This window comes from Euprymna scolopes, chromosome 34 (assembly GCF_053919585.1).
Source record: "Euprymna scolopes isolate OS-2025 chromosome 34, ASM5391958v1, whole genome shotgun sequence".
Lineage (NCBI taxonomy): Eukaryota > Metazoa > Mollusca > Cephalopoda > Sepiida > Sepiolidae > Euprymna > Euprymna scolopes.
Window position 1 is genome coordinate 30,797,925 of NC_136515.1, and position 15,979 is coordinate 30,813,903.

Sequence of the window (15,979 nt, forward strand, 5' to 3'; positions counted from 1 at the left end):
GAAAGAACCAGAAACGCGTTCGTTCACATCAAATACTTTATTTAGACTCCCCCTGATATTAACCAAGGGCAAGTAACTCTTTATTATTACACATCTCCGTTTGTCGAGATCCTTTTTTTTTTTTTCCTTCTTTACTTACAAACAGTTTTAACCTTTATTTACAAACGGTAACATTTATTATCTTTGCAAACAAAGTCTTTCAAGTAGTTCGGTTTTTTTTCATAATCGTCCTCTGCTTGATATAGTTGTCTCCTGTTTTTGCTTTACTTCGCTTCTTCTGGAGGAGTTGTCTACGTTTTCCAAAATAGGTAGTAAATGTTTTCTGTTCCTTTTTAGACGTTCTCCAGAGTTCAACTTTACTGTATATGCCCTATTTTTCTTATTTGTTACTGTGACTATACCAGTATTCCTCCACATTTTCTCTTCATCTGTTTTCTCTCGGATTCTGTCTCCCACTCTTAGTGGTTTCAAGTCTTTACTTCCATGTCTTTTGTCGTAATTTATTTTACTTTTTGTTTTGTAAACCCCATCTCTCTCTTTTACTTTTCGTAAATTTGGCCATTTGGGTTTTAATTTATTTGGATGACTGGGTAAAGTTGTTTTAATTTTTCTACCCATCAAGAGTTCTGCTGGGCTAACTCCCGTAGCAGTTATTGGTGTACTACGGTAAGCCATTAATGCGAGAAATATGTTTGGCTGTCGTAATATTCTTTTCGCAATTTTCACTGCGCTTTTGGCAGCTCCATTTGCCTGAGGGAAATGCGGACTCACTGTGGTGTGTGTGAATCCATATTGTTTTGCAAATTCTTTGAAATATGTGCTTGTGAACTGTCCTCCATTATCACTTACAATCTCCTCAGGTATTCCCCATCGAGCAAATATTTCTCGTAATTTCCCAATTATCGTTTTGCTGGTTAGTGGATTTAATCTCGCGATTTCCAAGTAACGGGAGAAATAGTCTGTTACGACTAAGTAATATTCTCCCTCCAATTTTAGGATGTCTGTCCCCAATTTCTGCCACGGCCTATCTGGCAAAGTAGTTGGTTTCAATGTTTCATTGGGATTTGCAGCACAATGACTATTGCAAAAATCACATCGTCTAATGAGATCTTCTATTTCTTGTGATATTCTCGGCCACCATACTGACATTTTGGCTCGTTCTCGGCATTTGTTTAACACCAGATATCCTGTATGTATTGCTTGTAATATTTCTGCTCTGAGATTTTGTGGAACCACTATTTGATCTTGATAAAATAAAATTTCCTGATGAACTGATAGATCATTCCTAAAGTTAAAGTAAGGTTTAACTCCCTTGTTTAATCTATCCTCCTTGCTCGGCCAACCATTTGATGTTAAATGGATAATCTCCTGTAGTTTTGAATCCTTAGATGTAGCATTCCTAATTTCTTTTAATTTTCTATCAGTAGCTGATCTGGTCTTTATGATAGTGTCTATATACATTTCTACATCTTTCTCCGTGGTGCTTTCTGCTTTTTCGGTTGGACTTCTAGACAGTGCATCTGATACCAGCAAAAGTTTCCCAAGGACATACTCTGCTATAGGATTGTATCTCCTAAGTCTCATCAACAGTCTTTGACATCTCAAAGGAGTGTTATTCAGATCCTGAGTATTTATCAACGGTATCAAAGGTTTATGATCCGTTAGAAGACAAAACTGATCTAGTCCCGCGATGTATCTGTCAAATTTCTCACAGGCCCATATGCTCGCTAAACATTCTTTTTCAATTTGAGCATAGTTTTGTTCTGTTTGTGTCAGCGTACGAGAGGCATAAGCTATGACTCTCAATATTTTATTTTCTTCTTGGAAAATGGCAGCGCCAAGTCCATAGCTGCTCGCATCCGCACTAATCGTGATGGGCTTTTTTGGATCATAATAAGTCAATATCGGTGCCTGTGTCAATAGTTCTTTAACGCTTTGGAATGACTTTTCTTGAGGTTCATTCCAAGCCCAAACCATATCTTCTTTCAATAATTCCAGCATTGGTTGTAATGCCGCTGCTAAGTTAGGCACGAATTTCCCTAGATACTGACTCATTCCCAAAAATCTTCTGAGCTCTGTGACTGATGTAGAGGCAGACAACTTTTTTATCGCTTTTAACCGTTCTTCAGTGGGTTGTATCCCCTTAGCTGATATGCTGTGTCCGAAGTATTTTATAATGCTTTTCCTGAATTCGCACTTCTCTTTGTTTAATTTTATTCCTGCTTGCTCTATTATTTTTAGTGCTACTGTAAGCCTTCTATCATGTTCCTCCATCGTTTTCCCATGAATTAATATGTCATCCATTATGACGTGAACACCTTCCACATTTTCTAGAAGCTTGGACATTTTCCGTTGAAAAATTTCCGGTGCTGATGATATTCCAAAGGGCAATCTTTTAAAACAATATCTCCCGAATGGGGTTATGAAACCGACTCTCTTTTGCCAATGGAATTTGGTGAAACCCATTGGCTGCATCCAGTTTTGAAAATATCACTGAGCCTTTCAATTTGGGTGATATATCCTCCAAATTCGGCAGCATATAATATTCGCGTTTTACTGCTGAATTTAATTTTTTTTAGATCGACACACAACCGTACTTCTCCATTTTGTTTTCTCACCGGAACAATCGGACTGCACCAATCCGTTGGCTGTGTGACTTTCTCGATCACACCTCTAAACGTCGAAGTTCCTTCTTTACTTTTCGCATAATGGGAAATGCTATCCGTCTAGCCGTCGGGGTACAATACGGTTTCACACCGTCTTTTAACACTATTTCCACTGGGTCTGTTTTCATGACTCCAGTTACCTCCCCTTTGTTTACATTTGACACAAATTTAACCAAATTCATTCGATACGCTGTTTCTCTCGATAGCAAGTTGTCTGTACTGCTATCAATAACATGTATTTCGAATGAGTATCTGCTATCCTTACAGTTCAATATACCTCTGGGGCTTTTGTATATGCCATATGCTGGTTTCAAAACAGGGTCTTTTCTCAAACTACGAAACGTTTCGTAACTGATAACATTTATGTCCTCTACGGTGTCGATTTTAAAAATTAAATTATTTTCACATACCTTTAACCGCACGTGCCATGGGTCTATTGCATTTTCTCTGAATTCTTTTCTTTTATAAATAGCCCCAAGAAAGTATTCCTCTGACGTATGTTTTTCCACTTGTCTGACATTATGGGCTTTGAATCTGCAACATATCGCGAAGTGATTTATTTTGTCACAGTTTCGACATTGTTTTCCGTTCGTTGGGCAATAATCTTGCTGTTTGTGTTTTTTGTTACATTTTCCACGTCTCTGTTGCTGCGTTTCTTTTTGTGGATAATTTTGTTTCCATTCGTTTTGTTTTACTGCGTCGACCGATTTTTCCTTCATTTCAGCCATTTGCTGTCTCACTTGTTCGTAGCTGCGTGCTATTTCTATAGCCTTTTCCAAGCTTAGGTCGTCTCTAAGTTGTAGTCTTTCGGATAGCTCTCCACTTCTTAACCCGATGACCAGCCTGTCTCTTATTTGGTCATTTTTGTGTGGAAAATCACAGTTTTCCGATAGTTCTTGAAGTCCACGAATAAATTGTTCTATCGATTCGCCTTCCTTTTGTGTTCTGAGGTGAAATTTTGCGCGCTCGTGTATAATATTTTTTTTTCGGCATGAAGTGGCCTTCAAATTTGTTCAGTATCACGTCAAAACTCTTTTCATCTTCCTTTTTCTTGAAAGAGAACGACTTATATATCTGTTTGGCGTCCGGTCCCATACAATACACAAGCGTGCTAATTTGTGTATCGGGCGACTCTTCATATAATTTTGTTGCACTACGAAAATGTTGATCACAGTGAGTGGGCTGCACCTACGGTTTACATCAAAAAGAAGAGTAAGGAGATTCGGGTTTGCGCTGACTTCGCATTACAAGATCACCATTATCCTCTTCCGAGCTCTGAAGAGATATTTGCGAAACTGAGTGGAGGGAAATATTTTTCTAAAATCGACCTTAGTGACGTGTACTTACAATTTCCAGTGGATGAGGAGTGTTCAAAGCTACTATAAGGGATTGTACAAGTTTAACAGACTTCATTTTGGAGTCAAAGTCGCCCCTTTTAAATTCAAATTATGGATATTATGTTAAATGGGTTGGATTTCGCAGTAGGGTACCTGGACGATGTGTTAATGAAAAGCGCTAGCAAAGAACAACACAAAGCTCATGTAAACCAAGTATTCAAAAGGATCCAGGATTATGGATTTAAAGTAAAACAGGAAAAATGTACATTTTTCATGGAGAAAATAAAATACTTGGGGCAAATCCTCAATAAACATGGAAGAAGGCCGGATCCAGATAGATAGAGTGCAATAAAGAATATGCCTGTTCCAGAAAATATTGCGTCTTTACAAAATTTCTTATGTTTGTCAAATTACTAGATGTATTTGTGCCAAATATGCATAAACTAAGGTCGCCTTTAAATGAACTGTTAAGGAAAGACCAAAAATGGCTCTGGACGCAACAGTGCAAAGAAGCATTTTGGGAAATTAAAGACTTTAACGTCTAATTTGTTTCTGGCACATTATAATCCCAAGCGTGAAATTATAGTTACAAGCAATGCTAGCTCCAATGGCAGAAGAGCATGCATTTTACACAAAATGGATGATGGAAAAGTGAAACCCATAGCACATTCATCCCGATCACTTTTGCTAGCCGAAAAGAACTACTCACAACTTTAAAAATAGGCGCTAAGCATTATATTCGTGGTAAAGAAATTTCATCGTTTCCTGCAAGGTAGGCAATTTCTGTTACAAGCAGACCACAAACCATTATTAACGATTTTCGGATCAAAAAAGGGACTACCACAACATACGGCGAATAGACTCCAAAGATGGGGTACCATACTTCTGAATTACAATTTTCAAATGGAGTATGTACCATCTAAAATATTTGGTCGTGAAGACGGGTTATCGAGGTTAATACCTAAGCAGACAGAACCATTGGAGGATATGGTAATAGCAGCCATTCAAGCGGAAGTTGAAGTAAAATATATGTTATGTGACACAATAAGAGAACTTCCAGTAACGCTTGATGAGATTAAGAGTAAGGCAGAGGTGGATGAATTTATTATACGCACGAAAGAAAGGATCAACAATAATGGACTGGATGAAGAAATTTATTCAATTTGCGATAATGTCCTGTTATATAGCGACAGGGTCGTAATTCCTGCGACATTACAGAAAAGAATGTTCAAGGAATTCCATGTAGGACATCCAGGTATATCAAGAATGAAAAGCCCTATGCGCTCTTTTGTTTATTGGCCAAACGTGGATAAGGATATAGAAGGAAAAATCAGGGAGTGTAGAGGATACGCATTAGCTATGAAAGCTCAATTCGGATCGTGGACAAAACCGGGCCGACCTTGGTCTAGGATTCATTTAGATTTTGCAGGACCACTAGATGGGTTCTACTATCTCATTGTTGTAGACAGCCTATCTAAATGACCGGAAGTATTAAAATGTAAGAATCCCACATCCGAGGTAACTTTCAACTTCCTGTATTCGCTAGGTTTGGAGTAGTAGACTGCATTGTTACAGACAATGGAACACAATTTACGTCTACCGAATTTAAACATTTTTGTGAGGATCATCTAATTGAGCATATAACCATTCTGCCATACCACCCAAGAAGTAATGGACAAGCAGAGAAATTCAACACATTCAAAAAAATAAAAAGCTAAAAAGCTAGTGGGTTGCCGACGGATAAGTCAATCCAACAGTTTTTACAAGTCTACAGAGTCACTTCGAATGCAAACATTGAAATGCCGAAGACACCTGCTGAGGTTATGTTCAGACGCAAGGTTAGATCAATTTTTCACAAGTTGTTACCAAACCAGGATAGGCCAAACCTCCAAAAGCCGATAACAAAAAAAAAAAACGGTATAAAGTTGGTGAAAGAGTTTTCTACAAGATTCACAAAAATAATAACACTTTCTGGGAGTCCGGCATTGTTGAGAAACAAATAGGCAACATGGTCCACATGATTAAGGGACCAGACTTCGTGCACAAACGTCACACTAACCAAGTGTCAAGGGAAAGTGCTGTATCTATGCTGTCAGAGACTTTGTTTATTAGGGTACAGTCCTGGGTCAAGGGAGAGCGGTAGAGAAAATAAAATAAAACATGAAATTTTCTTTTTCAAACCAGAAAGCCGGTTAAGGGTATTAATCTGGCAGCAGGTGTACCGTTTTAAAAAATAATAGAATATTGTTGGAGTTACAAAATTTATAAATAGCAGAGCAGAGAATTCCCTTGTATCTCAAGACGCCTTTCGCCATTCTCATCAGGGAGGTACCATGACATTTGATTTAAAAAAAAAAAAAAGAAGAAAGAAAGGGGGAAAAAGTTAAAAGTAGAATGAAAATGAATAGGACATATATACATCTCGAGACCCTGCTTTAAAACTTTTGGATCATCTCAATTCCTTACATCATGCTCTGTCTTTTACTATGGAGGTTGAAAAGGATAATTCTCTCCTTTCCTTAATCTCTGGTCGAAAGGTCTAGAGGTGGGTTCCTTACTTCTATATACAGAAAACCAACTTTCAGAGGCTTATACAATAAATGGTGTTCATTTATACCCAAAACTACCAAGTTGACACTGATTCAAGCATTAGTACATAAGGCCTTGGTTATCTGTTCTCCATGTTGACTAAATGCTGAAATTATTAAAATTAAAGAAATTCTAGTCAATAATGGCTATCCTAACTTTGTCATTTATAAATGTATTAAATTCAAAATTAATCAATTTAACAAGGATATAACCTTTGGCCCTTCTAAATGTCCTGTATACATTAAATTACTGTGGGTTGGAGAAAAATGTTTCCCTTTTATTAATAAACTTAAACAATTATTTCCCATTTGTTATACTCTATATAATTTTCAATACAAAACCGGTCATTTCTTCTTTAAAAAGTACAGTTTGCCTCACACAAAACTTGGTAATATTATATATAAATTTTAATGCCAGTGTGATGTAATCTATGTGAGGTGAATGAACGTTCATTTTGAAACAAAAATCAGATAACGTACCTTCAAGTTTCCGTAATATAAACAAATACAAAAATAAAAATAAAATTCTCCTTAGCCCCTACCCACAATAATTTAGATTCTGAGATAGGCCAGCATTTATTAGATAGTCTAGGATGTTGTCTGGCATATAAAGACGATTTTTTCTCAATTCTGTTCTAGAGCTGATCGAGTAATCATCTGAAACTCTCAAGTTGGTCTCCATCGCCCAACTCAGGCCCTCTCTCTGGTGGCAGAAAAAGTTCATAAATACCTTAGACCTTCTAGGTGACTTATAAGAGGATAATCATAATTGTACAAACCTCTTCATGTACATATTTTATAATTTTATGGTAAATGTAGATATGCTGTATTCATTTTCATCCTACTATCAACTTCTTCCTTTTTCTTTTTTTTTATATCAAATGACATGGTACTCCCCTAATTAGAATGACAAAAGGACAAAAAGAAACTGCAACCTACTATCTGTATAACTGCAAAAAAAGCTGTGGCAACACATCAAGAACTTTCGATATATAGTGTGAATGGGATTGTGAATGATGAGCAATAATAAATTCACAAATGGCTCCAGGGAGGTAATCATAGCCATTATTATCTGACCAGGCAGGACACCACTTGAATGAATGAATAAATATATACACATACATATATACTTATACACACACATACACATATCTATATGTATATATATGATTGTTACTTCTTGACAGAAGTTTGCCATCTCTTCAGGTCGATGTTGAGCATCCACGTGGACGTAGATGGCTCTTCTGCCCAGTTATACTCTTGCATAATCATTTACAGATATGGCAGGGGAGCTTGCCAGTATTTGCTGGTTCTTGTAGAGGGACTATATTATGCACCTTTGAGTGTTATATCAAACTTCTTGCAGATATACAAACCAGTTCCAGATATTACAACAATAATTGGTTGCACATCCTCATAAAATTGTTGGTCTTGTCTAACCTTGTGTGACCTCAGGTGGTTCAACAAACCAGCTTTAGACAGAAAAAAATCTGCCACAGATTGTACATTTCAGTTCTTGTTGACAGTCGAAGGAATTAGATTCATCCTGCTTTCTTAATACTGCATGCTTAATATACCTTTCTTCAAAGTTTCTACACATTTCAATGATTAATTTTCTCCACTTGTTTCGATCCACCATTTAATTTCCCAGTTACTGACATCGATTTCCATCAGGTTAAGATTATTCCTCAGTGCATCATTGAACCCTTTTGTAGGTTTGTTGTGATCTCTTTCCTATGGAAAACTCACCATAAAGCAGTTATTTTGGTATCCTACCGTCTCTCACCTCTCAGTGCCCAGTCCAACACATTTGCTTTTTGATGATCCTCATCATGCTATGATTGTTGGATTGTTCAAGGATGACAGTGTTAGGAGTAAAAGACTTCCAAATGATGTTCAGTATTTTATAGATGCAATTTTAATGAAACCTTTCCAAACCTTCAGAATATATTTCATATTTCTGATACATACAGTAGACAAGTCAGAACACATGCCTCATTTACACTGATCTTTGTCTTCACACTAATTCCTCTATCTGACCAGACATGTTTTAAAGCCTACTAAGAGCTGAACTAGCCTGGACTATCCTGTGAGTTATTTCAGCATGTCCATCTCTGCTCAGCAAACTACCAAGATATTCAAAGGTATCACTGACCTTCAATCTCCTCTCGTCAAATAGAATAGTTGGTTTCACATGATACACGAGTTGAAGGCGAATACAATGTTTTTTCTCAAGCCAATATTCAGACCAAAAGTTTTGAGAATTTATCCTTTGTCAGCTGCATGTCCTCCCTGTGTGTGCAACAAGATCTGCGTCATCTGCATACAACAACTCACAAATGTTAACGCCGAAGGTTTTTGAATTTTTACTCAAACGTTGAAGATAGAATAGCTTGCCAGAAGTTCAGAAAATGCAAAAACACCTCAACATCACTGTCTTTAGAAGCATAACCAATCATTGTAGCAAAGTAAATTGAAAAAAGTGTGTGTGCTGATATGTAACCCTGCTTGACTCCATTGTCTATTTTTATTGGTTCAGACAATATGCAATTAATGTTCACTTGGGCCTTCATGTGCTAATGCAACTTCTTCCACATTTCCCCAAAATGGACAGGGGATCCAAATTTGCTTACAATAATCCAGATTGCATCAAGATTGATGGTGTCGAAAGTTTTAGTCAGGTCAACAAAAACTTGGTGTAACAATACTTGTTACTCCTTGCATTTTTCTAATTATTGGTGAACAGAGAAAATCATATCAATTGTTCCATTACCATTTCTGAACCCAGACTGGCTTTTAGGAATGTTGCAGGGGACAAAGATACATAAGCAGTCAGTTCAACAGGATCTTTGCCAACACCTTATCCAGAGCTTCAAGCAACATGATCCCTCTATAGTCACCACATTCAGACTTCTGTCTTTTCCCTTTGTAAATATACAAACTTTGTAAAGTATGCATGACTGCATCTACCCAATCTTGGGTGGCATTACTACCATGCTACACAAGAATAAGACTATGTACTGATGTAGAAATGTTTTCACTGCCAAAGAGCAACAGCTCTACTAGTATCTAATCCAAACCTGGTGTTTTTCCAGTATAAATTTCCTTGATGGTTCATTTTATCTCATCAAGAGTGGGCTCAACCATCATTTCCTCAATAATATTGTGTTAGGGCAAACTTGAAATCACTGCTTCATCTATAACAGATGAATTATCCAAAAAATCTGTAAAGTGGTCCTTCCATTGCACCATGATACCGTCTGTATCCTTGATCAAAACGGAGTCATCTTAGATTTTAAAAGAAATATAGATGAAGATTGTGGTCCATATGCTTGTTTGATTTTTTTGTAGAAAGTTTTTGCAGCTTTCCGATCAAAATACCTTTGTACTTCCACCATTTATCCTTCACTTGATGAAGCTTGCACTGCAGTTTTTCTTTTGCTTCCTTGAAAGCGTCCTCTACTTTTCCTGTGAGTAAGAAGAACTTTAAGGTTAACGTAGGCTCTCTTCTTCTCTTGAATAAGACTGGAGATAACAACATTTTCATCAAACTAATCTCTGCATTTGTTTTCCTTGAGACCCAAACAGTCAACTCCAGTGCTGTACATTTTTTATTTGAACTGGTCCCATGTTCCATCAATTGAATAAGTTCTTTAGATTCATGCAATTCCACATTTTTCAGCTCAGAGACATCTATGAATATTGGCACTTTAACACCACTGTGCCTAACTTTCTTCCTGAATCGCAAAGGTAAAATAAAAAAATAAATAATAATAATCAATAATGATGATCATGATCATTATTATTATCTTAGTAATATCAAATATAGGGTAATGGTTGTATGAAATTTAAATTCTATGTGTATATTATGTTTTTGTTATATATAAACATTCATTTTTTTATTTTACTTTTGTTAGTTTAAAGAGATCAAGGGACTCCTTCCTGGGGCTAACACTTGATTCTATTATAGTTTAAATTTATATTTGAGGGCTCTTTTCAGAATAGACACTGTTCCCTTTATGGCTGCTATCTGTATTTCCTTACAGCTTGGTTTTCCAGGGATTGCTTCTAAGTATTTTGAAGGTTCTTTTTTATTAGGCCAGTTGCTCCTGTCACAACTGGTATAATGTTTATTTCTTTCAGAGACCATGTTGTTTTTAGATCATTTTTTAGGTCCTGATATTTTGTTATCTTTTCCCGTTTTGCTCTATTAAGGCCAAAGTCGTTTTAAACTTTGACGTCGATAATGAGTGCAGTCGTTTCGGGCTTGTTCTATATTACTATATCTGGCTTGATGGCTTTGTCTTTTATGTATCTGCCTGTATGTCTTTGTTACGACAAAGACATACAGGTAGGCAGTGAGGCCTAAATCACCTTCTCTCCGTGGTAAGTACAGCCTGTCACTTTTCCATTTGATATTATCAGTGGTGGTTCATGTTCCCAGATGTTCGACGACCTATCTAGTTGCATCTCTCCACAGATCTTCCAATGTAAGTATCTACATACTTTGTTGTGGCGAGCAGTGTAATGACCATCGGCTAGACATTAGGTGGCTTGGGCTTTCAACAGCTGAGTGACAGAATCTGCATTGGTTGGTTTTTTGTAGATCAGCCATTTTCTTAAATCCATTTGTGAGTAAGACTTGGTCTTGTGCAGCTATAATTAATCGTTCTTCATCAAATGGAATTTGTCACATTTAAGCCATTGTAGTGAGACCTCCTTGTCAATGTAGCTCTGGTTATGTTCTTCTATGAACCTGCCTGCTCTCTTATGTTGTTGCCATCCTTCTAGTCTTGTCTTTAGTTCCTTTTTTGTATACTCCTTTCTCTTCTTTCAGGCGATTAGGGTTGCTGGGTTGACATATTCTTCTATTGTGTTGTCCAGTGTGTTACCACTGAAATTTTCACCGAGCTTTGTAATTGATGTCTGCTGGGGCAAATATTTGGTGTGATGTTCATTCACCATTTTTATTTTGGGGTCAGAAGAACATTTAATATATTGGCCTATGCTTACCACTGAAGCTCGGTATGCGTGGTTTATTTCAGTGAGGCCTAAACCACCTTCTGTGGTAAGTACAGCCTGTTCATGCATTGATGTTTGTAAATGATTTTATGAAGGGCCAGCATTTTCCGAGTTTTTACATCAAGGCTATTGATGCGGTTTTGTGGCGAATTGATTATGCCAAATCCATAAGAGACAACGGGTATTGCCAATTGATTGATTGCAGTAATTTTGTTTTTTGCTGATAGTTCTGATGAGAGAATTTTTTTTAAGTCGCTTGAAGTATTCTCCCTGCAGTTTTTCTCTCATCTTTCCATTTCAAGTGTCTCATTCTCCTCTACTCCCATGTATTTATAAACAGCATCTTCTTCAAGATCTTCAATAGAGCCATTGTCAAGATTAACATGTTCTGATGCTGTCTTTCTTCCCTTCCTTATGGTGCACTTAGCACATTTGTCGAATCCAAATTCCATGCAGATGTCCTCTGAATAATTTTTAACAATGCCTATAAGAGAGACAAGTTGTTTCTCGGATTCTGCATAGAGTTTCAAGTCATCCATAAAGAGTAGATGGTTTACTCTTTTATTTTCTTCCTTCTTTCTGCCCATGCTGAGATTGTATCCAGCATTGGATTGCTTAAGTAGCTTACTTAGTGGATCTATTATGAGGCAGAAAAGGAGCGGTGAGAGGCTATCTCCTTGGAATATTCCTCGCTTGATCTTTATGTTTAGGGTCTGTATCCTTCCTTCCGTGTGCTATAATGTAATTGATATGCACCATCTGGCCATTTGTTTTTGAAGGAATGATATAATATCAGTGTGCACATTGTACAACTCCAAACAGCAAAGTATCCAGGAATGAGGTATACTGTCAAAGGCCTTTTTGTAATCGATCCAGGCCATTGATAGATTTCTTTGTCTTCTGCAGTCTTCTAATATGGTTCTGTTTACAAGGAGTTGTTTTTTTTGTGCCTAGCTTTTTCCTCGTACACCCCCTCTGCTCACTTTCAAGGTAATCACCAGCAATCAGATGGTCGTATGTTGCATCAGTGATTATCCTTGTTAGGAGCTTGTAAGTTGTTGTGAGGCAGCAGATTGGTCTATATTTGCTAGCTATGTGGGTGTCCTCATTTTTGGAAATAAGTGATGTACTGCCTACAGTAAGCCACTCGGGTAGCTCTTCATCTCCACTGATGATTCTATTGAATGCTTTGGCATAGTGATGATGAAGTGCGCTCAGTTTTTTCAGCCAGAAATTTGGTATTTGGTCTATTCCTGGGGTCTTGAAATTACTGCATTGAGCTACCTTCCTGCAGACACAGACAGCCTCCTTGGTAATTTTTAGAGCTGGCATCTTTTCTTTCTCCTTGTTCTCCTCTTTGATGGTATTTATCCAGTTGTTTTCTTTATGTACTTCAGTGTCCTCATAGAGTGGCCTCCAGAAGTTTTCAACTTCTTCTTGTGTTGGTGGGGAGCTCACTTTTATTTTTTCTTTAACGAGGCTCCTATAGACAATTCTTGGGTTTGTTGCAAAAAGTTTATTTATCCTTTTTACTTTTTAGTTTTTGGTTTTATTTTTTATTTGTGCAGCTAAGGCTTTTATCTCAGCCTGATGTTTTGCCAACTTAGCTCTTAGCTGTGCTTGGTCTTGGAGGGAATAATAAGTTTTCAACTTATTCACCTTCTTATTTAGTTTTTTGCCTGGGGGTTCACAGGATAGGAATGCATATATCTGGGCAGTTTCCTTTCGGAGTCTGTCTATTTTCTGCTGGAGTTTATGTTTCCTGCTGGGTTATATGATTTAGCCTTCATGTTTGCTCTTTTACTCTCCTCGTGTTTGGCTAAGAGTTTTAACTGAATAAACCATGCTGCCCGTATGTTGTATGATTTATTTCACTCAATGGTGCATTAATCGGAGTGATTCTTTCGAGGGTATCGTTGACTTTTGAAACAAGTACCTTGAAGGCTTTATTCATACTAATTTTTACCAGTCTGGGCCGATCTTCAACAGCTAGACATTGTGCTATTTCTATTCTGTTGGCCAGCTCTTTCTCTAGTTCCAACTGGTCCGCGTCAAATATCGCATGTTGAAGTGGGACATACTGTTGGTATGTCTGCTCATGTTTAAATTGTGTTGGGTCTGTTGGGAGTGATTCCTGGGGAGATGTTGCATTATTTAATGGAGTGGCATGTCGTGTATATTTCTGGTTTGTTTTTGGTAGACATCTAAGACTTGAACTTGTTGGCATTGTCTCAGGGATCTGTGTCAGGTGAGAATTTGTTGTAGTGTCTTCTTGTTTGGTTTGGCATATCTTGGGTATAGGGAGGGGATTGCTGATTGGGCAAATGTTGTTTTTAGCCATTTCATGGACATCTTTTTTTAGCTTGGCTATTTGCTCACCAGAAAAGACATTGTTTCTCAGAAAATTATTTTCTGGCATGTTAACCTTTCCTTCTCAATCCCCTCATTGTTTGGGCAGTGGTGCTTCAAAATCTTTTGCTATTGCTTACAACTGTCTGTGAGTTTTTGGTATTTTATTTTTGCATATTCCATTGACCAAATCAATGTCCATTTTTCCTCCCTATTCCACTGAGTTTGGGCATATTCAGTAATGTTAGATTTGGTGAAATCACTCGCTGCTTCACTAAAAGCTTTCTTCTCAATTGACTCTCTAACATCTTTTAGGAGATACAATTGAAAGAAAGTAAGTTCTTAGTTGTGGTTGTTGTTGTTGTTTTTTTCTTTTGGTAAGGGCAAAGTTTTTATTTGAGCCTCGAATACTGTGTTTTTTTCCTACCCCATTTCTCATACCTGGAGTATGCGAAACATTGAAGAATAATTTTTTTCTCCTTTTTTTCTTTCTTGACTTGGTTATAGTGTTTTTTCTTAGTGGTTCTTGTTTGGTCTTGCCAGGTTCCAGGACTAGAATTTGACTGGTCTGGTGGAGTGTCCAGCTTAGTGTTTTCGTTTGTGGAAACATCACAAGGAGAATCTGTATACATTATAGTATATCTGGATACTGTTTCAGGCTATCAGAAAATGGGCCTAATATTTCATGGAAATCTAAAAAGCAGCAGATTGTATCTCTCTCTATGTGTGAGGCAGAATTTATTGCGCTCACACATACAGCCCAAGCACTTTACCTCAAAAATATCCTAAAGATTGTTTTAGAACCAGAATTAACTAAAAACCCTGTAGTAATTAATTGTGATAATGAAACCAGCATAGTTTTAGCACAGAACACAGTAATTCACCAAAGATCTAAGCATATATTAAATACCATGTCATCAGGAACGAATTGAAAAAGGAATCCATTATTTTAAGTTATATATCATCAGAACAAAAAATTGCTGATGTATTCACAAAACCCGCGACAAAAATAAAGTTAAAACGGTTTGCCTCAAAACTTGCTAGGGGATTCAACTTTAAATAATTTTTCACGGGCCGATATGTGTATATGATGCATATACACATATCGGCCCGTGAAAATATATACATATATCTATATATTGAAAATTGTCCTGGGCAAGACATTAAACTGCATTCACTTTGTTTTGTATCAACACTTTGACCTACTAATGTGGAACTAATACATTTACTGAAATAAAAAAAAAATCATTTTTTGAAAACATTTTCTTTGTATATTTTTTTTTTGACAAATACTTTTTGCATGCTTATTTTAAGGTGCGCATAAATTACAATTGACTTTCTTTTACTTTTATTTTACTAGGGTTGCAGAGTTGGATGGTGAAAGTCCGACTCCGACTCCTTGAATTCCTAAAATGCCGACTCCGACTCCTTTGATATCTTAGACTCTGACTCCGAACTCCGACTCCTTGACCACTATGTGAAAATCTATTCTGCAGATCCACATACCAACCTCCCACACCTATTCAGCATTTTATAATTACTTTTCATGTATATAATTTTTTTATGTTTAACATTCACTTGTATGATAAATATACTCACATATAGACTCTACCAGCTCTATTTATTTATTTAATGTTAACTCCTAACAAGGCATATCACTACTTGGATGAAAAAGGCTATTTTATGAGACCATGTCTAGGAAAGATTAGCAAGATGTCGTTTGTGTTACATTTATATCAGTACGACCAGGAAAGCAGGTAGCAGGAAGGAAATTACAAAGTCCAGCTGTTCAAGGGAAGAAACTATTAGAATAGAAAGCTTTTTGGCATCTAGGGACCTCGACAGTAAAAGGGTGAGATCTTATTGCTGAACGAGTTTGTCGGGGATATGTACGGGGTACAAGTGCAATGAGTTCATCAGAACACATTCCATTAAAACATTCACAGAGATGCAACATTGCGTTGATGGGACAAGAGCTGAAACTTAGTTGATAAAGTGGGACAGATTAGATTGACAA

General features: G+C 37.0%; 1 protein-coding gene and 1 long non-coding RNA gene across 7 annotated transcripts in view; one reads left to right on the plus strand and one right to left on the minus strand.

Moving 5' to 3' along the window:
• Window positions 1-15,979, minus strand: part of LOC145259152 (centrosomal protein of 135 kDa-like) — a 493,729-nt gene that overhangs the window by 256,034 nt on the left and 221,716 nt on the right. The gene's annotated exons all lie outside the window — the stretch shown is intronic.
• LOC145259155 (uncharacterized) overlaps window positions 1-15,979 on the plus strand; it is a 45,687-nt gene that overhangs the window by 684 nt on the left and 29,024 nt on the right. The window lies entirely within an intron of this gene.